The following is a 21686-nucleotide window of genomic DNA, read 5'->3' on the forward strand; positions in this document are numbered from 1 at the left end:
CATTAACAAATGCAAACGTCTTATCGCAGTAGCTGCAAGATACCATGGTGATGAAGTCTAACCTTTCAGACCCGATCTAGATATCGATGTTACTGCAATTGTACCATTTCCAGGCATACTCTTATGCACATCAATCATTCGCTGTTGTATAGAAACCTTTACTTTCTGCCACGCAACAGGTCCTTTGCATGTCTCCAAGTGTTGCAGCAAATTAGCATTTCTTGTAAATCGCTTGCGATATTTCTCTCAGTCAAACATTTTTCGATAAACGTTCTTGGCACATTCTCTCTTCTCGTGTCAACGAGCATTTTTGTCGTTTGAGAAAATCTTGTCGCAGTAACAGCACCGATGTTTGTTAGTTGTTGTCGAATCACCAGCCATTGAAGTCTCCATCAAAGGCGAATCGAAGTTCGCCGAGTTTTCCTGTGCAGCCAGCACTACCGACATTAGAGACTCTTCTGCTGGTGGTACTGTGACTCATGTAGTCTCCTCCAATGTTGACATCGTTGTTGCCAACGGGATATGCTCCTACTTCGTCGCAGCTGTCGTCAGGGTTCCCATAGACGATAACACAAAGTCCATCAAGTTCACCGTTATAGACAGTAAAGATGCCATCGAGTTCACAAGAACAGGTAATTACCCGACTTATGCACCAGAAGAAACAAACTAGATGATCCTTTCACCGTCGACGACAGTAAAAAACTGAGCTGTATGCTGTCAAGGACTTACATATATACATGCACTCGATGGAATAATACGCTAGTCAAATTAAGAACCATTTACTATAAAACTAGAGTCAAAACCTTATTTTAATAAAAAGCACATACAATCGAAAAAATTTGATGCAGAGTGATACACTCTCGTCTCATTAATTCTATCTCACCAATATATGCTAGGCTCCAAGAGCTCTAAATCTCCAAGAGCTCCAAAGCTCCAACAGATCCTAATTCTTCAAAGCTATATAGCTCCCATTCTACAATGCTCCAACAGCTCCAAATGTTCCCACAGCTCCAAATGCTTCAACAGCTGCATATTTCCAAATGTTCCAACAGTACTAAATCTCCAAAAGCTCCAAATGTTCCAAAGGTCCAACAGCTCCTAAAGCTACTAATACTCCAAAGATTCAATGCTACAATGGTCCAACAGCTCCAAATACTACATAAGCTCCTAATGCTCCAACAGCTCCAAAGCTCCAACAGCTCTAAAGCTTCATTGCTCCAACAGCTCCAAATGCTCCAAACTCCAAACCTCCAATGCTCCAACAGCTCAAATTGTTCCAAAGTTCCATCAGCTCCAAATGCTCTAACAGCTCCAAAATTTTCAAAATTTTCAATGCTCCAATGCTCCAAATGCTCCAAAGCTCCGACAGCTCATAATGCACCAACAGCTCCAAATGCTCCAAAAGCTTCAATGCCCCAACAGCTCCAAATGCTCCAACAGCTCCAAATGCTCTAACAGCTCCAAATGCTCCGAAGCTCTATTGCTACAAAGCTTCAACAGCTCCAACTGCTCCAAATGCTCTATAGCTCCAAACCTTCAACAGCACCGACAGCTTCAAATGCTCCAAAGCTTCAGCAGCTCCAACAGCTTCAAATGCTCCAAATGCTCCAAAGTTCCAAAGCTCTAAATGCTCCAAAGCTCCAAAGTATCATCAGCACTAAATGCTCCAACAGCTCCAAATGTTTGAAAGCTCTATAGCTTCTAAGCTTCAAAAGCTCCAGCAGCTCCAATTTCTTCTACAGCTCAAAATGCTCCAATGTTATAAAGCTCCAAAGCTCCAAATCTCCAAAGTTCCATCAACTACAAATGCACCAACTGTCTATGTCTCCAACAATCAATGATGTCAAAAGTATTTGACTCCAAATAATCTTAGGCCTTGCGCTATTCGACTACATGACCAAGATGCTACGAAGCTACGATACTACAGAACTGCATGTATACATGAGTTCTTGACTACGAAGATACACGTCTTCAAGGCTCCAATTGCCGCATTTATCTTTGTCGGAATTTTCTCTTTTGCTCCAACTGCTCCAACAGAATTATGTTTTAATATTACAAGCCTACTTGGTTACGTAGCTACAAGTCTACGAGGCTCCTAGTCATCATGACTACGTGACTACTAGCCATGTGGTTACTAGGCTATGTGATTGCGAGTCTACAAGATTACGTGATCGCGAGGTTATAGGACTACGAAGCTTCCAGAACATAAGGTTACGAGACTGCGAGGCTACAGGACTACGAAGCAAACAGGACACGAGGTTATGTGGCTACGAGACTACTTGACTCTAACTGACTACAATGGCACCATTCAGCAGTGAGAATTAATTTATCTCATTTAAAATAACATGTTTAAAGTATTGTCGATTCTTGTCAACAGATGACACCACACGCTGCTTACAGGTAAATATTATTTTGTTATTTTATGCGGGATGCAGGATGCTCACGATCGCAACAGAAGGATGGCTTCGCTAAGCACCAAGGAGAAGGAAGTTCGTCTTGCTTATTAGTGATTTTCAGATGTCTCAGAGCTTTTTTTTATATATGACTGAGTATTAATTTGTCGTTTGAAATCCACCTGATAAAAATATTACAAATGATGATTTAGTAGCAGAAATTCAAGTAATTAATTTTAACTCTGAATAAAATATCATTACTCATTAAGTAAAAATCCTTCATGCATAAATCGGTTTCTCAGAAGCAACCGAAACACATGGAGAAAACCATCAAAATATTGACAAGAATAATCAGAAGTACACGGAGAAAACTATTAAAATAATGACAAGAATATTCGGGAGTACACGTAGGAAAACCTACACACATTTCTTTGATATCAAAAAATAAAATAAAAATTAAATTTACAATATAAAATAATAAAAAAACCAACCAAAAAAATAAAATAAAAAAATAACAAAAAACTTCTGGCTTGTGCTAGAACTCTATCCTTCTTCTACAAATGAGAAGTTCACAAGCTGACGGAAGCTGTTTTTGTAATTTTATAATTTTTTCGGTTTTTATTTTTTAATATTATATATTTTATTTTAAAAATATTTAGTTATTATTTGATGTAAAATAAACGTGTGTCGGTTTTTCTCCGAGTGCTCCCGATTATTCTTGTCAATATTTTGATCGTTTTCTCCGTGTGCTCCTGGATGCTTCTGAGAAACCAATCTATGCATGAAGGATTTTTTTTACTTAATGAGTCATGACATTTTATTCAGAGTTAAAATTAATTACTTGAATTTCTGCTACTAAATCATCATTTGTAATATTTTTATCAGGTGGATTTCAAACGACAAAATAATACTCAGTCATATATAAAAAAAATCTCTGAGACATCTGAAAATCATTAATAAGCAAGACGAACTTCCTTCACCTTGGTGCTTAGCGAAGCCATCCTTCGGTTGCGATCGTAAGTGAGCATCCTGCATCCCACATAAAATAACAAAATAATATTTACCTGTAAGCAGCGTGTGGTGTCATCTTTTGACAAGAATCGACCATACTTTAAACATGTTATTTTAAATGAGATAAATTAACTCTCACTGCTGAATGGTGCTATTGTAGTCAGTTAGAGTCAAGTAGCCTCGTAGCCACATAACCTCGTGTCCTGTTTGCTTCGTAGTCCTGTAGCCTCGCAGTTCGTAACCTTATGTTCTGGAAGCTTCGTAGTCCTATAACCTCGCGATCACGTAATCTTGTAGACTCGCAATCACATAGCCTAGTAACCACATGGCTAGTAGTCACGTAGTCATGATGACTAGGAGCCTCGTAGACTTGTAACTACGTAACCAAGTAGCCTTGTAATCTTAAAACATAATTCTGTTGGAGCTGTTGGAGCAAAATACAAAATTCCGACGAAGATAAATGCGGCAATTGGAGCCTTGCAGACGTGTAGCTTCGTAGTCAAGTACTCATGTATACATGCAGTTCTGTAGAATCGTAGCTTCGTAGCCTCTTGAACATGTAGTCAAATAGCGCAGGGCCTAAGACTATTTGGAGTCAAATACTTTTGACATCTTGATTGTTGGAGCCATTCACATTTGGAGCATTTGAAGCAGATGGAAACTTTGGAGCTTTGGAAATGTGGAGCTTTGGAGTTTGGAGCATTTGGAGCTGTTGGAGCATTTGTATCTGATAGTACTTTGGAGCTTTGGATCTGTTGAAGATTTGGAGCTTTGGGAATCTTGTAGCATTTAGTGCTTTTGGAGATGTTGAAGCTTTGGATCATTTGGAGCTGTTGGAGCTGTTGAAGTTTTGGAGCATTTGGAGCTGTTGGAGCTGTTGAAGCTTTGGAGCTGTAGAGCATTTGGAGCATTTAGAGCTGTAAAAGCTTTGGAGCTATGGAGCTTTGGAGCATTTGGAGCTGTTTGAGCATTTGGAGCTATTGGAGCTTTGGAGCATTTGGAGCTATTGGAGCATTGGAGCATTGAAGCTTTTGGAGAATTTGGAGCTGTTGGAACATTTGGAGCTGATGGAACTTTGGAGTAATTGGAGCTGTTGGAGCATTGGAGCATTGAAGCTTTGGAGCATAAGTAGCTTTTGGAGCTGTTGAAGCTTTGGAGCTATGGACTTTTGGAACATTTGGAGCTGTTGGAGCTTGGAGCTCTTGGAGCTTTACAGCTCTTGGATCCTAGCGTATATTGGTGAGCTAGAATTAATGAGACGACAATGTATCACTCTGCATCTAATTTTTTCGATCAAAAGTGTTTTTTTTAAAATAAGGTTTTGACTCTAGTTTTATAGTAAATAATGGTTCTTGATTTGACAAGCGTATTTTTTTATCGTAAGGATCACCTAGTTTGTTTTTTCTGGTGCATAATTCGGGTAATTACCTGTTCTTGTGAACTCGATGGCATCCTTACCGTCTATAACAGCTAACTTGATGGACGTTGTGTTATCGTCTATGGGAAACCTGACGACAGCGGCGACGAAGTAGGAGCATATCCCGTTGGTAACGACGACGTCAACATTGGAGGAGACTACATAAGTCGCAGTACCACCAGCAGAAGAGTCTTTAATGTCGGTAGTGCTGTCTGCACAGGAAAACTCGGCGAACCTCGATTCGCCCTTGATGGAGACTTCAATGGCTGGTGATTCGACAACAACTATCAAACATCGGTGCTGTTACTGCGACAAGATTTTCTCAAACGACAAAAATGCTCGTTGACACGAGAAGAGAGAATGTGCCAAGAACGTTTATCGAAAAATGTTTGGCTGAGAGAAATGTCGCAACAATTTACTAACAATGCTAATTTCCAGCAACACTTGGAGACATGCAAAGGACCTGTTGCGTGGCAGAAAGTAAAGGTTTCTATACAACAATGAATGATTGAGGTGCATAAGAGTATGCCCCTGAAATGGTACAATTGCAGTAACATCGACATCTAGATCGGGTCTGAAAGGCTAGTCTTCATCACCATGGTATCCTTGCAGCTACTGCGATAAGACGTTTGCATTTGCTCATGATGTACAGAGACATGAGAGGAGTAAATGTACAAAGAATCCTTCTCGCATTAATTTTCGCTGTGATGAGTGTCATGAATGGTTTACTCGAATTGATAATTTGCGACGACATGCGAAAAACTGTAAATTTGAAGTCCGTGCGCCTACTGCTGAACTACCTAAATAAATTTTGACTCCTCGCTTTAGATTGGAGACTCGAAAGCGTACAAGCAAAAAAAACCAAAACACATGCGCAGCAACCAATTGCTATAGTATCTGGACATGGAACTAAACCTAAGACTGTGATCGGTGCTCTACAGGTGAATGATAATGGCTTCTACTTGGCGCAGTCTGATTTTCGTGGAAAATTGAAAGACTACTATTATCTAAATACGCTTAGTGAGTTGAAAGACATTTGCAATTTTCTTGACGATATCAGACAGAACATAATCTATCATCTTACTGATGACGTAGCAACAAACGAACCTTTGAAATATAACTTGTGGTTGTACTGTATGTATGGAAAGCCATATACGTTCGATGACAAAGTGAAGAAGTGTGCATTCAAGACATCGGCTGCAGTAATTTATAGTTCTGACGATGTGAAGCAAACTGTTAATCACGGTATCCAGAAACTCCATAAAGAAGAGGAGGACTATGTCAGTAAAGGTTCTGTTTGGTCTCTATCTAGTATAAACAGATTGGAGCTAAAAATTAGTCATTTCACGTCTATGCAGGGCTAAATGTTTGTAAGATTGCTGGCTTTCGTAAGTGATCTTGTAGTAGAATAGAAATTATGTCATAAATATTATGTTAGTAAAAGAACTTGCGGTGTTTTATTTCTCGAAACTGACACTTTTCTGGTATTTAATTGAAATTTATTTTAAGCTTCGTCCATAGATCGAATCAAGTATCGATTCAATATGTAATGTGTGATTTTTTCGGTGAATTTTGGAATTTTTCACGAATTTATAAGTCTTATAAATACAAATATATTTAAGTTGGCGGTCGTAATGGTTTAAAGGATGATTGTAGTAGATGAATGTAATCTCTTTTAAGACTTTGATCATGATTAATTGAAATTATTAACTTTTACATAAAATTAATTTTTTTTTGCATCGTCCAGGGATGGAACCAAGATCAGGAATCGATATAATCAATCATTACTTTAATGAGTGAATGTTTTGATGAATTTTGAATTTTCCCCGATTTTATAGCATTTAAATTACGGTTTTTCAAGATGACATACGTAACGAAAAGTGCAACGAAAATTTTAAAGATTTTTTATTAATATTTTTTTAAATTATTTTTTAAAAATTTCCCGATTTTCTAGCATTAAATTACGGAATTTCAAGATGGCATACGTGACGAAAAGTGCAACGAATGTTTTAAATAATTTTTTAAAATTTAATTAATAATTTTTTTACTAATTTTAAAATTTTATCATCATTTCTCGCATTACAATTACGGATTTTCAAGATGGCAGACGTAACGAAAAGTGCAACGAAGATTTTAATTTTTTTATTAAATTTTAATTTCTAATTTTTTTATAAGTTTTTAAAAATTTTCTCGTTTTTCTAGCATTAAAATCACGGATTTTCAAGATAGCGGTCATGAAGTCATACTAGGGTACGATATATATACTTTGAAATAAGTGTTGGGGGGAGTCAGTCTGCCAGCGGCTTCCTGTGGGGAAAGTTCGGTCGCAATTTTTTTTGCTCTCACCGTGTTTGAACCGAGGACTCCAAGTTTTATGTCGTAAAAGTATGTTTTTTAAATTATTTAAATTAAAATTTTATTAATTGATTGTTTATAAATTTTAAGTTTTTTTATTAAAATCTTATGATAAATAAAGATTTTCAAGATGGTGGTCAAAACGGAAATTGCAACAGTGACGTCATATGTCATTATGACATAATCCATGATGATGTCAGAGGCTTATCGGAGGCTGTATACATGGATGCTTAAGTCTCTATATGGTCATTGTGTTCTTGCTAAGGCAAAATACTTTTGAGGCTTTTCGAATTCCTAATTTTTGAATTTCTGAGGAAGAAAATGAGTAATTTTTCCTCTAAACAGGAATTTGTGAGTCTTTTTGAGTCATTTTTGAGGTATTTTAAGGAATTTTTGAATCCAAGATGGCCGCTGTGACGTCAGATCTCGGTCGGCACCACTCACCACAGCCTGAAGCCTGTGCCTGGAGAAACAATCACGTTCTTCCGACAACACGCGCCCATTCGGTAGCCAGGAATGTCTATTAAGCATTCATGTATGTACGACCATTAGGTGAAAAGTCATATCTAGTTGATAGCCAAGCGCATCCAGTATGTGATCAAATATATCCAGTCAGTAACCAAAATATTTTTTTCGTCGATACTCGGTGAATATTTTAATCAGTTCATGTAGAAAACCATTTGCATAAGTCAATCGTCGCCGAACCAAGAGGTTTAATTCACCGATATGTGACAAACTTTTTAAAAAGGTCATATGCAATGTCACGGCAATATACCAGTCTTCTCCGATCCATGAAGTCATTCATGTCCAGAGTACAGACTTTGTTTTGCTTATTCATCAACAAAAAGGAAGAAGTTTCTAAAAAGTAATCAAATTAGTAAAAATAAGGTAGTATATAATAAATAATAGTTTAAAAAACTAAAAAACACGCTATATATAGAAAACCAAACTAAAAAATGGAAAATAAATTTTAATAAATTTGAATTAAGAATAGTTTAAAATTTTTATAACATATAAATTAATAATAGTGTATATAAGAAAAAAATGTATTTTATTAAGAAAAAAGCATGGGGTACTTTTTAAGATATTATCGATATGATAATCCTTCTACTCATATATGTCAATGAAATATTTATAACTATTGACACCATGCACCCCACGCTTTTTTTTTAAATATAATACATTTTTTCTTATATACACTATTATTAATTTATATGTAATAAAAAAATTTACACTATTCTTAATTTTAATTTATTTTCTATTTTTTAGTTTGGTTTTCTATATAAAGCGTGTTTTTTTAGTTTTTCAAACTATTATTTATTTTCTACTTTTTAGTTTGGTTTATTTACAAATTAAAGTGATACTTCTTTATCGACGTATGCAAGAAATGTTATAACAATGTAAAAAAACTTGATAGTTATTATATCAATTTACTATTTAAGTAGGTTTTGAATAGATAATGGCTGCAGTTAAAATAAAATCGATAAATATTGTTTTATCTCAGAAGTGTCTTTAGATGTGGCTCAATTTTTTTGTTTATTACATGACTTTGCTATTAAAGAGAATTTGAGTAGATATTGGCTGCTTCTTAAATATATATCCAATATAGCGTGTTGAAGAACTATAGTACCTACTCAATAATTTCAATATCCTGCTATGAAAATCAATATATTCGGGAAGTCATTGATGTTTATTCTAATTCAGCATATCTGATGGGTGACCATCCTTTGTTTGCAAATGTCTCACTAAAAAGGTTTCTCCCATTTGTTCCAGTCTGATTCCACTGTAAGTTTCATTTGCATTCAGTTGTACCAAACTACACTGGAGTATTCTAAGAAATGTTTTAAAATTTCTATATTCTTTTTGTCTTTTTTGATTAGGAAACGTTCACATTCTTTGCTGAAATATTTAATACACTGGTAAGCATTTGAGTTTCTGCCCGTGAATTTCTCAATCATGAAATCTTTTTCAATTTTCCCTCAATTTTGAGTTTCAGATATAGTTGTTTTTTTCTTCAAGAAATTTTTCTAACAGTTTTCCAATTTTTTATTTGATCCACTAGCTATAGATTCAGTACTTTTTTTCCCCTCAATTTCTTCCAGGTAAAAATCCTTAAACTGTAAGTTTTGCTCTCTATCCAAATATGTTTTTGATATATCATCTGTCAAACTTAGCCATATTTTCCGTGTTTTATGTCTTTTATTTAATGATTTACTGACCTTGGCATAGTTTGGAGTACATATTTGTAACTGCTTGGTGTAGATTTGCAGGTTGGTGTTCGAGTGGAATTTGAAAAATCTGCCCATCAGGTGTAGCTAATGAGGTATGCATATGGTGTTTGATTTCCCATCTGCTGTTGGTTTCACAGCAAAATCAAACCTCATTTTTTCCATGTTTCGTGAAATATTTGCAGAAAATGTTGTTTTATAATAATGTTTCACTCTTGGTTAATTGGTAAAATGAAACAAAGACATAATTGTGTTTCTCTATTTAACGAAAGAAACAACATTTAAAGCCCTTATTTCAGGGTTTTTTTCCTTCATATTTTTACAAATATAGATAACATTCTCTTCAAGAAAGTATATTGTTCACAATAAACATAACCCATTCTCACTTTTCATTTAATTAAATGTCACAATATTTAGTAGGCTTTGTTTATATCACGCCAAAGACAAACTGAAAGAAAAGAGTTCGCACATTGTAAAGAAAACCATTTTGCTCATGTGCGAACTCTTTCTTGTGAAATTATATAAATTGACAAAAATCTTATTTTGCAAATTGAATAATGGAATAATCTTATTAAATTATTGTATTGTCATCGGTGCTCGATAAATCTACAAAATTTGAATGAAATCTGGCCGTTTAAAGTGCGTCAAAATCGCACTCAAAGGAGTCGGTTACAAACATACAAACAAACATACAGGTGAAGCTAATATAAAGCGTGTAAAAAGGAAGCACATATGGAAGAAAATTTGAAAGGTGTGATACGGGCTCGTCACAGAAATGAAATGTCGCAAATATACAGAAGGATCGAACTGCACCAATGCTCCAAGTGCTGCAATTTCACCAACAGCTCCAACTGATCCAAGTGTTCCAATGCTCCAAGAGCTCCAATGCTAAAAAGCTCAAATTGCTCCAACAGATTCAATGTTCTAATGCTCCAAGTACTCCAACAGCTCCAACTACTCCAATTACTCCAAGTGCTCCAATGCCACAAGTCCTCCATCAGATCCAAAAGATCCAATTGCTCCAAGTGCCCCAAAGCTCCAAGTGCTCAAACTGCTCCAAGAGCTCCAAGTGCTTCAGTGCTCAAGAGCACCAATGCTCCAGTGCCCCAAAGCTCCAAGTGCTCCAACTCTACCAAGAGCTCCAAGTGCTTCAATGCCCAAGAGCACCAATGCTTCAAGAGCTCTAAAACTCCAAAAGATCCAACAGCTCCAATAGCTCCAATTGCTTTATGTGCTCCAAGTGTTCATCAGCCCCAAGTGCTCCAAGTTCTCTAAAGCTCAGTTTGCTCCAAGAGCTCCAATAAGGTAATTTTCTCCAATAGGCCAACAACTCCAAGTGCTCCAAAGCCAAATGCTCCAACTGATCTATTTACATTCAGCTTCAACTGAATTCGTTAGCATTTTTTGATCGAATTTGTCAGAAGCATATTCGAAATAAAAGAAAGCACATTCAAGAAAAGCAAGCACATCCGGAAGTACATTCAACAAAAAGGAAGCACAATTAACAAAAACAATCTCATTATGAGCGTAAATTCCACAAATAAAAGGAAGCAAATTTAACAAAAAGGATGTACATTTTCAGAAACATTCAACTCAGTAGGATGCAATGACCAATTTCACATTAGGATATAATGTCTATAAAATTCATTATCACCAACAGTCATTAGCATCAAAATGCATTATCTCCAACTACCACTGGCTCCAACAGTCTTTTGACTCCAACAGTCTTTTAACTCCAACAGTCATTAGCTCCATCTGTCATTTGGATCCAACCATTATTTTCACCAAATGTCATTGACTCCAACGGTATTGGCTCCAACAGTTATTGGCTCCAACAGTTGTGGTTCCAACAGTAAATGGTGCCAAAAGTATTTAGCTAAAAAAGTCTTAGGCCCAGCTGCTATTTAGCCACTAGACTAGGAGGCTAAGAAGCTACGAAACTACAGGACTACAAGTATACGTGGCTTCAACTGACTACGAGGCTTTAAGACTACGAGACTACGAGACTATATAGCTACAAGTCTACGAGGCTACAAGTCTACGAGACTACATGTTTCTTAAATGTCTTTGGCTCCATTCAGCGGCGAGAGTTAATTTATCTCATGCCAAATAACTTGTTGCAAGTAGTACCGATTCTTGTCAACAGATGTCTCGTGTAGTGTTGGTGTCGAAATATTTTTTTTTTCTGTGGGATGCGAGATGCTCACCAACGATCGCAAGAGAAGGATGGCTTCGCTAGACACCAAGGAGAAGGAAGTTCATCTTTCATGATAATGCTTCTCAGTTGTTTCATAGAGTATTATTTGAATGATAATGAATGGTAATTGATTGTGTTTTGTTAGAATTCCACCTGATAAAAAATATTTTTAGTGATAATTTATTAGCAGAAATTAACAATTTAAATGAAACTCAAATACATGACTCTTAAGTAAAAGATTTTTAATGCAGAGTTAGATTTCTCAGAAATAACTTGAAGCACGCGGAGGAAATACAGGAATGACCACAAGCTCTTTGAGAATCCACAGGAATTATCAAGAGCACATGGACAAAACCATCAAAATATTGTCAGAAATAACCAGGAGCACATGGAGAACTAACACATATTTTCTTAACATCAGAAAATCACAAAAAAAATTTATAATAATTAAAAAATTTAAATAAAATTAACGAAAAATTACAAATATTCTGCCATCTTGTAAACATCTCCGTAGTTAAGTAAGGATACAGTTCTAGAACAAGCCTGGATTTTTGTAATTTTTCATAAAATACGAACTTCCTTCTCTTTGGTTTCGAGCAAAGCCATCCTTCTCTTGCGATAGTTAGTGAGCATCTTGCATCTCACATAAAATAAAAATATATTTTGACAATAACACAACACGAGACGACATCTGTTGACAAGAATCGGTGCTACTTGTAGCTACATAGTTTCGTAGTTTCGTAGACTTGAAGCCTCGTAGTCAGTTGAAAACATGTAGTCTTGTAGTCCTGTAGTCTCGTAGCTTCTTAGCCTCCTAGTCTAGTAGCTAAATAACAGCTAGGCTTAGGACTTTTTGGAGCTTAATACTTTTGGCACCATTGACTGTTGGAGCCAAAACTTTTGGAGACAATGACTGTTGGAGCCAATACCGCTGGAGTCAATGACATTTAGTGCCAATAACTGTTGGATCCAAAAACTCATGAAACCAATGACTGTTGGAGTCAAAATACTTTTGGAGCCAGTGGTAGTTGGATATGATTTTTGAAGCTAATAACAGTTGGAGATCATTAATTTTTTAGGCATTGTATCCTTATGTAAAACTGGTCATTGCATCCTACTGAGTTGAATGTTTGTGAAAATGTTCATCCTTTTCATTAAATGTGCTTCCTTTTTTTTTGTTGATTTTACGTTCAATATGTGAGTCCTTTTTGTTAATTGTGCTTCCTTTTTGTAGAATGTGCTTCCGGATGTGCTTTCTTTTCTTGAATGTGCTTCCTTTTATTTCGAATATGCTTCTGGCAAATTCGATCAAAAATGCAAATAAAATCATTTGAAGCTGAATGTAGATAGATCAGTTGAATCATTTGACTTTGGAGTATTTGGAGTTGTTGGCGTATTGGAGAAAATTACCGCATTGTAGCTCTTGGAGCATCAGAGCTCTTGGAACATTTAAACACTTGGAGCTTTAGACACTTGAGCAATTGGTGCTTTTGGAGCTATTTGAGCACTTGGAGCAATTGGAGTATATGTAGCTGTGGGAGTATTTAGAGCATTAGAGATATTGGAGCCCATTAAATCAATTGGAGCATTGGAGCTGTTGGCCAACTGGAGCACTGGTGAAGTTGGATCAATCGTAACATTGGAGCTTTTGGAACAATTGGTGCTTTGGAGATGTTGTAGAATTTAAATACTTCGAGTTAATGGAACTTTGGAGTGGTTGGAGCCTTTTAGAACATTTGAGCATTGACTTTTGGAGCCAATTGATGTTGGATCATTGGAGGTCTCTCAGCAATTGTAACATTGGAGCTCTTGGAGCAATTGGAACTTTGGAGCTTTTGAGCATTGGACACTTGGAGCTCTTGGAGCAGTTGGCGCACTTGGAGCATTTGAGCACTTGGAGCAATTGGATCTCTTAGAGCTGTTAAAGCACTTGTGGCATTACAGCTTTGGAGCAGTTGGAGCTGTTGGAGCAATTGCAGCACTTGGAGCATTGGTGCAGTTGGAACCTACTATATATTGGCGTAATTGTATTCCTTAAGGTGCTTCCTTTTTTTTACTAATGTACTTTGTTTTAGAAACTGCTCACTTTTTGTCGATGAATGAGAATATATACGTCTATACTCTGGTCATGATTGCCTTCATGGTTTGAAGACGACTAGTATATTGTCCTGAATTTGAATAGGACCCGTTTTAATTGTTGGCCGCATATCAATGAATGAAACCTCTTGGTTCGGTGACGATTGACTTATGCAAATGGTTTTCTACACTAACTGATTAAAATTTTCACCAAGTATCGACGAAAAATATTTTTTGGCTACTGACTGGATGTTTTAGACCACCTACTGGATGCGCTTGGCTACCAACTAGATATGACTTGTCACCTAAAGGACGTACATACCTGAGCAATGAATATACATTCCTTGCTACCGAATGGGCACGTGTTGTCACCTACACGATGTGCCTAGCCTTCAAATACATGCCTGGCCACCAACTGGTCGTGTCTTGTTGCTGACTAGACATGCCTAGCTGATACCTGTGATATTTTGGCCACAAACTGAATGCACCTTGACGACGATTACGTGTCTGGCTACTGAATAGAAGGGCTTAACTACCAACTAGATACGTCTTGACACCTACGGGATGTCCTTTCCTGGCTACTGAATAGACATGCGTTTTCACAGACTGGAGGTGTCTAGCCAACAACTACTGACTTTTTCTGGCCACCGTCTGGATGTGACTGACCACTAACTGATCGTGTTAGCCTGACCTGAACCTGGAAGTGCCTAACAACACACGCGTCTGACCAACAACCTGAATATGGATGTCCGCTAAATACATGCCTGGCCACAGAATATACATGGTTGACTACTGACTGGATATGCCTTGTCACCTACTGGTCGAGCGTGAACGTCAAATACGTGCCTGGCCATGACTGAATTTTTCAACCACCGACTGGATGTGCCTGGCCACCTATTATGTGCATGGTTCCTGAATTGACATGCCTCGTTAATCAATTGTTATACATAACTGACTAGAAAACATATGTCAAGGCATGCAGAGGACTAACTTCACCTTTTAAGAAGGCTGTATAGATCGAGAAACGCTTTTAATATACCTACTTGTTTGTATTTGTATAATTCATGCATGTAAAAGAACTTGTGTTTTATTTCTCGAAGCTGTCGCTTTTGTGGTATTTTTACATAAACTTACCTTTTTCCATGACCAATGATCGAACCAATGACGGTAATTTTTTCGCTTCAATCATTATATTGGTAACTGAATTTGTTGAGGATATTTTAAATTTGTTTTCCCTAATTTCTAGCTAAATAATTATAGATTTCCAAGAAAGCTGTCTTAAAGACTAACTGAAGGCTGGTTTATGTGAAACATAAGCTACTTTTAGGCATTTTTTACAGCATTTATTATATAAGTACTTTTTTTACATAAATTTAAATTATTTGCATCGGTCAAGGATCGAACCAAGGACAGGAACTAATCGAATCAATTAGTATATTAATTGCCAATTTATTTAATTATTTTTGGAATTTTTCCCGCATTTCAAGCTGAATAATTACACATTTCCCCGATGATGCCTAAATTAAAAGATGGCGGGTGCCTCAGTAATAAAAAATGAATGTTGCACTGTAGCAGACAAAAATGAAATGGACATTGTGGTAGCGCACTCTAGCAGACAAAAACAAGATGGTGTGGTCCAGCAGACGAAAACAAAATGGCGGACATGATGTCATACAAGCTGGCGATATATATACCTTCACTTTAGTGGTGGGAGGTCAGTTTTTCAGTGGCTTCTGTGGAGGAAGGATCTATCGTCATTTTTTTTTGACCTAACTGGGTTCTGACCAAGGATGTAAGTGTGTGTTTTATTTATATTTTATTAAAAAAATTTTTAATTCAATTTTTTTATTATTTTTTTTTTTTTTCAGATTTCCTAGCATAATAAAATGTGGAATTTCAAGATGGCGTTCATAATGGAAATTGCAACGATCTAGAATCCAAGATGGTGTCCGTAACGAAACGCGCAACGATTATGTAATGCATGTCCAAGATGTCGGGCATACCGTAATTGGCAAATTTTCTAAAATTCAAGATGGTGTCCAAAACGAAATGTGCAATATTGTTTTTAAATAATATTTTATTCATTTTTGATTCTTTTTTTAATTTTAGAAATGTCTTCATTAAAATCTGATATTAATTACAGATTTTCAAGATGGTGGAGCATAACAAAAAATTCAACAATCTAGAACCCAAGATGGTGTCCGTAACATCCTAACTGTCGTCAGAGGCTTATCGGAGGCTGTAGATGAGGAATTTAAGCCATTTTTAGTAATTTCGGAGGCAATGGTATTTTTAAGGACAAAAATGGGAAATTTTCCCTCAAAACGGGAATTTTTCACCCGAAAAGGGGATTGTTTGAAATTTTATGTCATTTGAGTAATTTTGAGTAATTGTGAGTCATTTTGAGTCAAAAATGGCCGCCAAGACGTCAGAGACTGTGGGTAATTGACCTGCTCCTCGCTCCTCAGCCGGAAGCCTGTCCCCCGACATATATTTACATACTACATACGCTAGACATTCAAAATAAATTACGTATTCAATACCATCTCTCTGCCAGGGCCAATGTTCTATTACCATTAACTGTTTAATGCAAGCTCCACATTTCTTCTGCATTAGAATGGTATAAATTCCCTCGATACTAGCATATAGTACTGTAAACCATTCTATAGGATCATGTACCTAAATACATGACAAAAGTGGTGAATAAATCATTCTTATTTTTATATTCTGAAATCGATTATTATTTGTCATCTTTTTATTTAAATTCTACAAAATGTAAGCTAAATGTAAGTATTTTGATACAAATTTACGATATACTATTTAAAACTAAAATAAGGGCCTAAACCTATTTTCATCCAATGTAATGGTAAAAAATACAGGTTTTTAATGGGTTGGTGTGATGTCGTTATTAATTTTTTTTTTCAATTTTTTCTAGCCCTGCATTTTTCTTAATCCAAAAAAGTATTTTAAAGTTTCGCTTTCGAATTTTCTTTTCGAAATTTTCTCTGTAGGTACATGTTTCAGCTTGTCTGGTGATATTAAAATTACATTGAATATACAGTTAATTGGCCAACAAGTACGAATAAAATCAATTTAATTTTTGGAGATACCACTACAACTTAATTTAATATTTTGTCAATGTCTATTTGATGAAATATAGCCTAAAATCAAAAATATACATTAACATACAATACAGTACAATAATAAAAAAGATTAAATACATTTGGGTATGAATATACAAATGTTAAGAATCCAAATTGAAATTATTTTAATTTTTAAGGAGCAAACTCTTTGTTGATTCCAGCGTAACGAACAATGAAACACTGTAGTATCGCTTCATTAATGTCTGGCCGAGATAACAAAATCACTGTCCTCCCGATCAACGCTTATCAATATCTTAAGCATCGCATTTTTTTACGGTATTCATATCTTTTTTACTTACCCTAACAGTCTAAAGAGGATTCAATTCATAATTTCTATGTCTGAAGGAAGACAGAGTCTGCTCGTCGCAGCAGTGTTGAGAAATGATATTATGTATGAGTGACACAATAATAAAATCAAAGATAGACGCTTGGAGGCGGAGAGAAAGTTGATAAAATCAGAAAAAATATTATTGGAAGGGAATACATAAACAATTTGAGACTTTTGCAAGATTTAATTATCTGTGTCCTTTATTCGGCAATCTGCTGGTCAGCTAGACGGAGTGGTAGGCATGACACCTCTTGTTGGTCAGCTGTGTGATACACCTGGTGCTGCCATATTGTCAGCACATCAGTGTGGTCGAACAACACATCAGTGACATGCTGGTGGTCCAAAATAAGTGGCAGTAATGACAACTCGTGTTGGCCAGCAGTGGGAAACACAAAGTGCTGCCATTATATCAGAACGCAGTTTCATTCAAGCAGCACATCACTGACCTAGTGGTCGTATTATAAGTGTAACAGGCAAAACACATCATGTTAGACATGTGTGGGAGGTACCAGAAGCTACCATAATATCAGACGTCGGAGTATCTGGCAACAGTGAACTTCTGATTGTCAAAAAAGATGTAGCAGGCATAATACCTTGTGTTGGCCAGCTGTGTTTCCGTAATATCAGTAAGGTGGTGTAGGCAAGCAACACATCAGCGACCTGCTAGTAATATAAAATTTGTAACAAGTATAACACCTCGTATTGACTAGCTGTGGAAAACCCTTGTGCTGCCACAATGTCAGCACGTCGGATGGTCAAGCACCATACCTGTATCAGTGACCTGCTGGTCGGCTCTAATTGTGGCAAATATGAAACACCTAGTGTTTTCCAGCTGAAGGAGACTCCAGGTTCTGCCGTAATGTCATCACTTTGGTATGGTTGAGCACCACACCAGTAACATTCTGGTCGTATAAATGGTGTGTTGAGCATGACACATCATGTTGACCAGCTATGGGAAAAATCTGATACTGCCATAATGTAAAACATCGGATATGTCGAACACAATATTAGTGATTTGCAGGTTAGCTTGAAGGTGTAGCAAGCATTAAACATCGTTTTGGCTAGCTCTGGGAGATAACTGGTGCTGCCAAAATGTCATCACATCAGTGTGGTTCAGCACCACATCAGTGACCTACTGGTCGTCTAAAAGGTTTAGCAGGCACAGCAAACTAGATTTGATCAGCTGTGTGAGAAAACATGTGCTGGCATAATATAAGCTCGTCGGTTTGGTATAGCACTACCTAAGTGACCTGCTGGTTGTCTAAATGTGAGGTATGCATGATACCTTGTATTAGTCATATGTGGTAGAAAATATTTTTAGCAGCTGTAATATCAGCATTTCGGTATAATCGAACTCCACATCTTTGACCTACTAGTTATCTAAAATGTTTAGCAGGCATAACACCTATTGTTGGCCAGTTGTGTTAGACACCTGGAGCTGCCATAATATCAGCATCTCGGTGTGGTCAAACACCAAAAATGGGACATCCTTGTCAGCTAAAAATAGTAGCATTCGTGAAATCATGTTTTGGTCAGCTGTGGGAGACACCAGATGCTGTCGTATTATCAGCAAGTCTGTGTGGTCGAACAACACACCAGTATCTGCTGGTCGTCAAAAGAAGTGGCAGTAATGACATTTAATGTTGGCCAACTGTGTGTGACACCAGGTGAAATTGTAAGGATAGCACATCAGTGTTGCCCGAGAAACATATCAATGACCTGCTGGTTAGCTTCAAAGTCAGGAAACCATGGCACTTAGTGTTACCAAGATATGGGAGACTCCAGTAGCTACTATAATGTCAGCACTACTGTTCGGTCGAACATCAAAGAATTGATTTGCTGTATGTCTTAAAGTATGGCAGTAAAAACTTCTAGTGCTAGCCAGCTGTGAAAAAGTAACCATTTATGTAATGTTAAAATGTAGGTGTGTTCAAGAACCACATAAGTGACCTGCTGGTCAGCTTGAAGTTGTGGAAAACATGATACTTCGTGTTGAAGAGATGTGTGAGTCTCCAGGTGCTGCCATAAAGTCAGAACGTTCTTGTAGTGACATGATCGTCGTCTAAAAAGGTTTGGCAGACATGACACAATGTTTTTGCTAGCAGTGTCGAATCCCAGGTGCCTCAATAATATCTGCTCGTCTGTGTGGTCGAGCACCACATCAGTGAATTGCTGGTAATTTAAATGTGTAGCAGGCATGATACCTCTCGTTACCAGACCGGAAGTCACTTGGTGCAACTGTAATGTCAACATGTTGGTGTAGTCGAGCACCTCATTTGTGAAATTCTAGTCGTCCAAATGTTGTAGCATACATAACAAATCATTTTGGCCAGCTGTGAAAGACACCTGTTGCAGCTGTTTTGTAAGTACATTTTTATGATAGAGTACCATAATAGTGACCTGTTGGTCATCTATAATAAGTGGCAGTAATGATATCTCATGTTGGCCATTTGTGTGAGACCCCAGATGCTGCTGAAATATTAGTATATCAGTGTGGTAGAGATTCCCATTAGTTAACTACTCGTCATCATGGAAAATGGCAATAATGACACTCAGTGTTGGTCAGTGTTGGAATACACCAGGTGTTACCATAATGTCAGTGCACTGGTTCATTTAGTACTACAACAATGATTTGCTGGTCATCTTGATGGTGTGACAAATATGACACCTTGCATTGGACAGATGTGGGAGACTCCAGGTACTGCTGTATTGTCAGCATGACAATGTGGTCGAGCAACACATCAGCGATATACTTGTCACCTAAAAGGTGTACCAGACTTGACAAACTAGTGTTTTTTAGATGTGTGAGACACAATCTGCTGCCGAAATGCATGCTCGTCGGTGTGGTCAAATACCACAATAGTGACTTTCTGGTTGTCTAAAAGGTGTGTCAGGCATGACACATGGTGTTGGCCAGCTGTTGGAGACTCATACTGCAGCTGTAATGTCAGCACATCGTTGTAGTCGTGCACCATATCTGTGACCTCCTAAACAACAAAGAGAGGTGGCAGTCATGACGACTTGTGTTGACTAACTGTATGAGAAACCTGGTGCTGCTGCAATATCTGCACCTTGGTGTGGCCAAATACCATATCGTTAAACTGATCTTAAGATTGAAGGTGTGGCAAGCATGACACCACATATTGGCTAGCTATGGAAGATTCCAGATGCTGTCATAATGTTAGAATGTCGGTCAGATCGAGCAACACATCAGTAACCTGATGGTTGTCTAATAGAGGCAGTAATGACATATCATATTGGCCAGCAGTGTGAGACACATGGTGCTGCTGTAATGTTAACACGTCGGTGTAGTCGAGAACCATATCAGTAACCTGCTGAAATTTTGAAGTTGTGTCAAGCATTAAACCTTGTGTTGGACAGCTGTGGGAGGCTCCAGGTGCAGCTGTAATTTCAACACACATTGGTTTAGTCGGGCACTACTTCTGTGATATTATAGTAGTTTTAAAGAAGTGGCTGTAATAACTTTTGTTAGCAAGCTGTAGGAGACTACAGGTGCAGTTGTAGTGTCACACATCAATGCAATCAAGCACAACTTCTGTGATTTAAATGTTTTGGCGGGCATGATAACTCATGTTGAAAAGCTATTGGAAGTACCATGCGAAGTTGTAATATCATAACTTTAGTGTGTTCGAGCCTCAAATCATTGACCAGCTTATTGTCTTATGATGTGACTGTTATGACATATCTTGTTGGCCAGCTGTGTAAGGCACTCGGTGCCTCTGAAATGTTAGCATGTCTGTGTGGTTGTGTACCACATCAGTCAAATGCTGGTGAGCTTGAATCTTTGGCAGGCAGACCCAACATGTTGACCAGCTGTGTAGGACACCTGGTGCAGCTGTAATGTCAGCACGTGTTTGTTGTAAAGAACCTATGAGTTACCTGCTGGTCAACTTGAAGGTGCTGCAGCCATAACACCTTGTGGTGGACAGCAGTGGGAAACAACAGATGATGATGATGTAATTTAACTATGATTGTGTGGTTAAGCATCACATCAGTAACATGCTGGCTGTCTGAATGGTGTGGCAGGCATGACACTTCGTGTTGACCAGTAGTGAGAAACACCTGGTTCTTCCATAATAGCAGCTCATTGTTATAGTCGAGCACTACATAATTTACCTTCTGGTCAGCTTGAAGGTGTGGCAAGCATGACACCTCTTGTTGGCCAGTTGTTGTCGACACCTGATGGTGCCCTTATATCAGCACATCGGTGTGGTTTACACCACGTCATCTGGAAGTTGTGGTAGGCTTATGCGACTTCATCTTTGTCTGGCATGGCCATTGATGTGGGACTGGTCCTGCAGGTGATACAGCAGAGATTGGTTTCAGCTACCCTGATACATACTGAGATGCAATTGGTGCAAGTATCTTCACCTTGGGTGATACCTAGGTGTGCTTTAGGTTACTGGCATTTGTGCATAAGACATGTTTAGCCAGCCTGCTACATGCTATGCTCGTTTTCTGGCGACAGTTGTTGCTATTTTCTTTCCTGTGCAGGTTAGTTGCACATAGGAGCGTAT

Source organism: Bacillus rossius, chromosome 1 (genome assembly GCF_032445375.1).
Source record: "Bacillus rossius redtenbacheri isolate Brsri chromosome 1, Brsri_v3, whole genome shotgun sequence".
NCBI lineage: Eukaryota > Metazoa > Arthropoda > Insecta > Phasmatodea > Bacillidae > Bacillus > Bacillus rossius.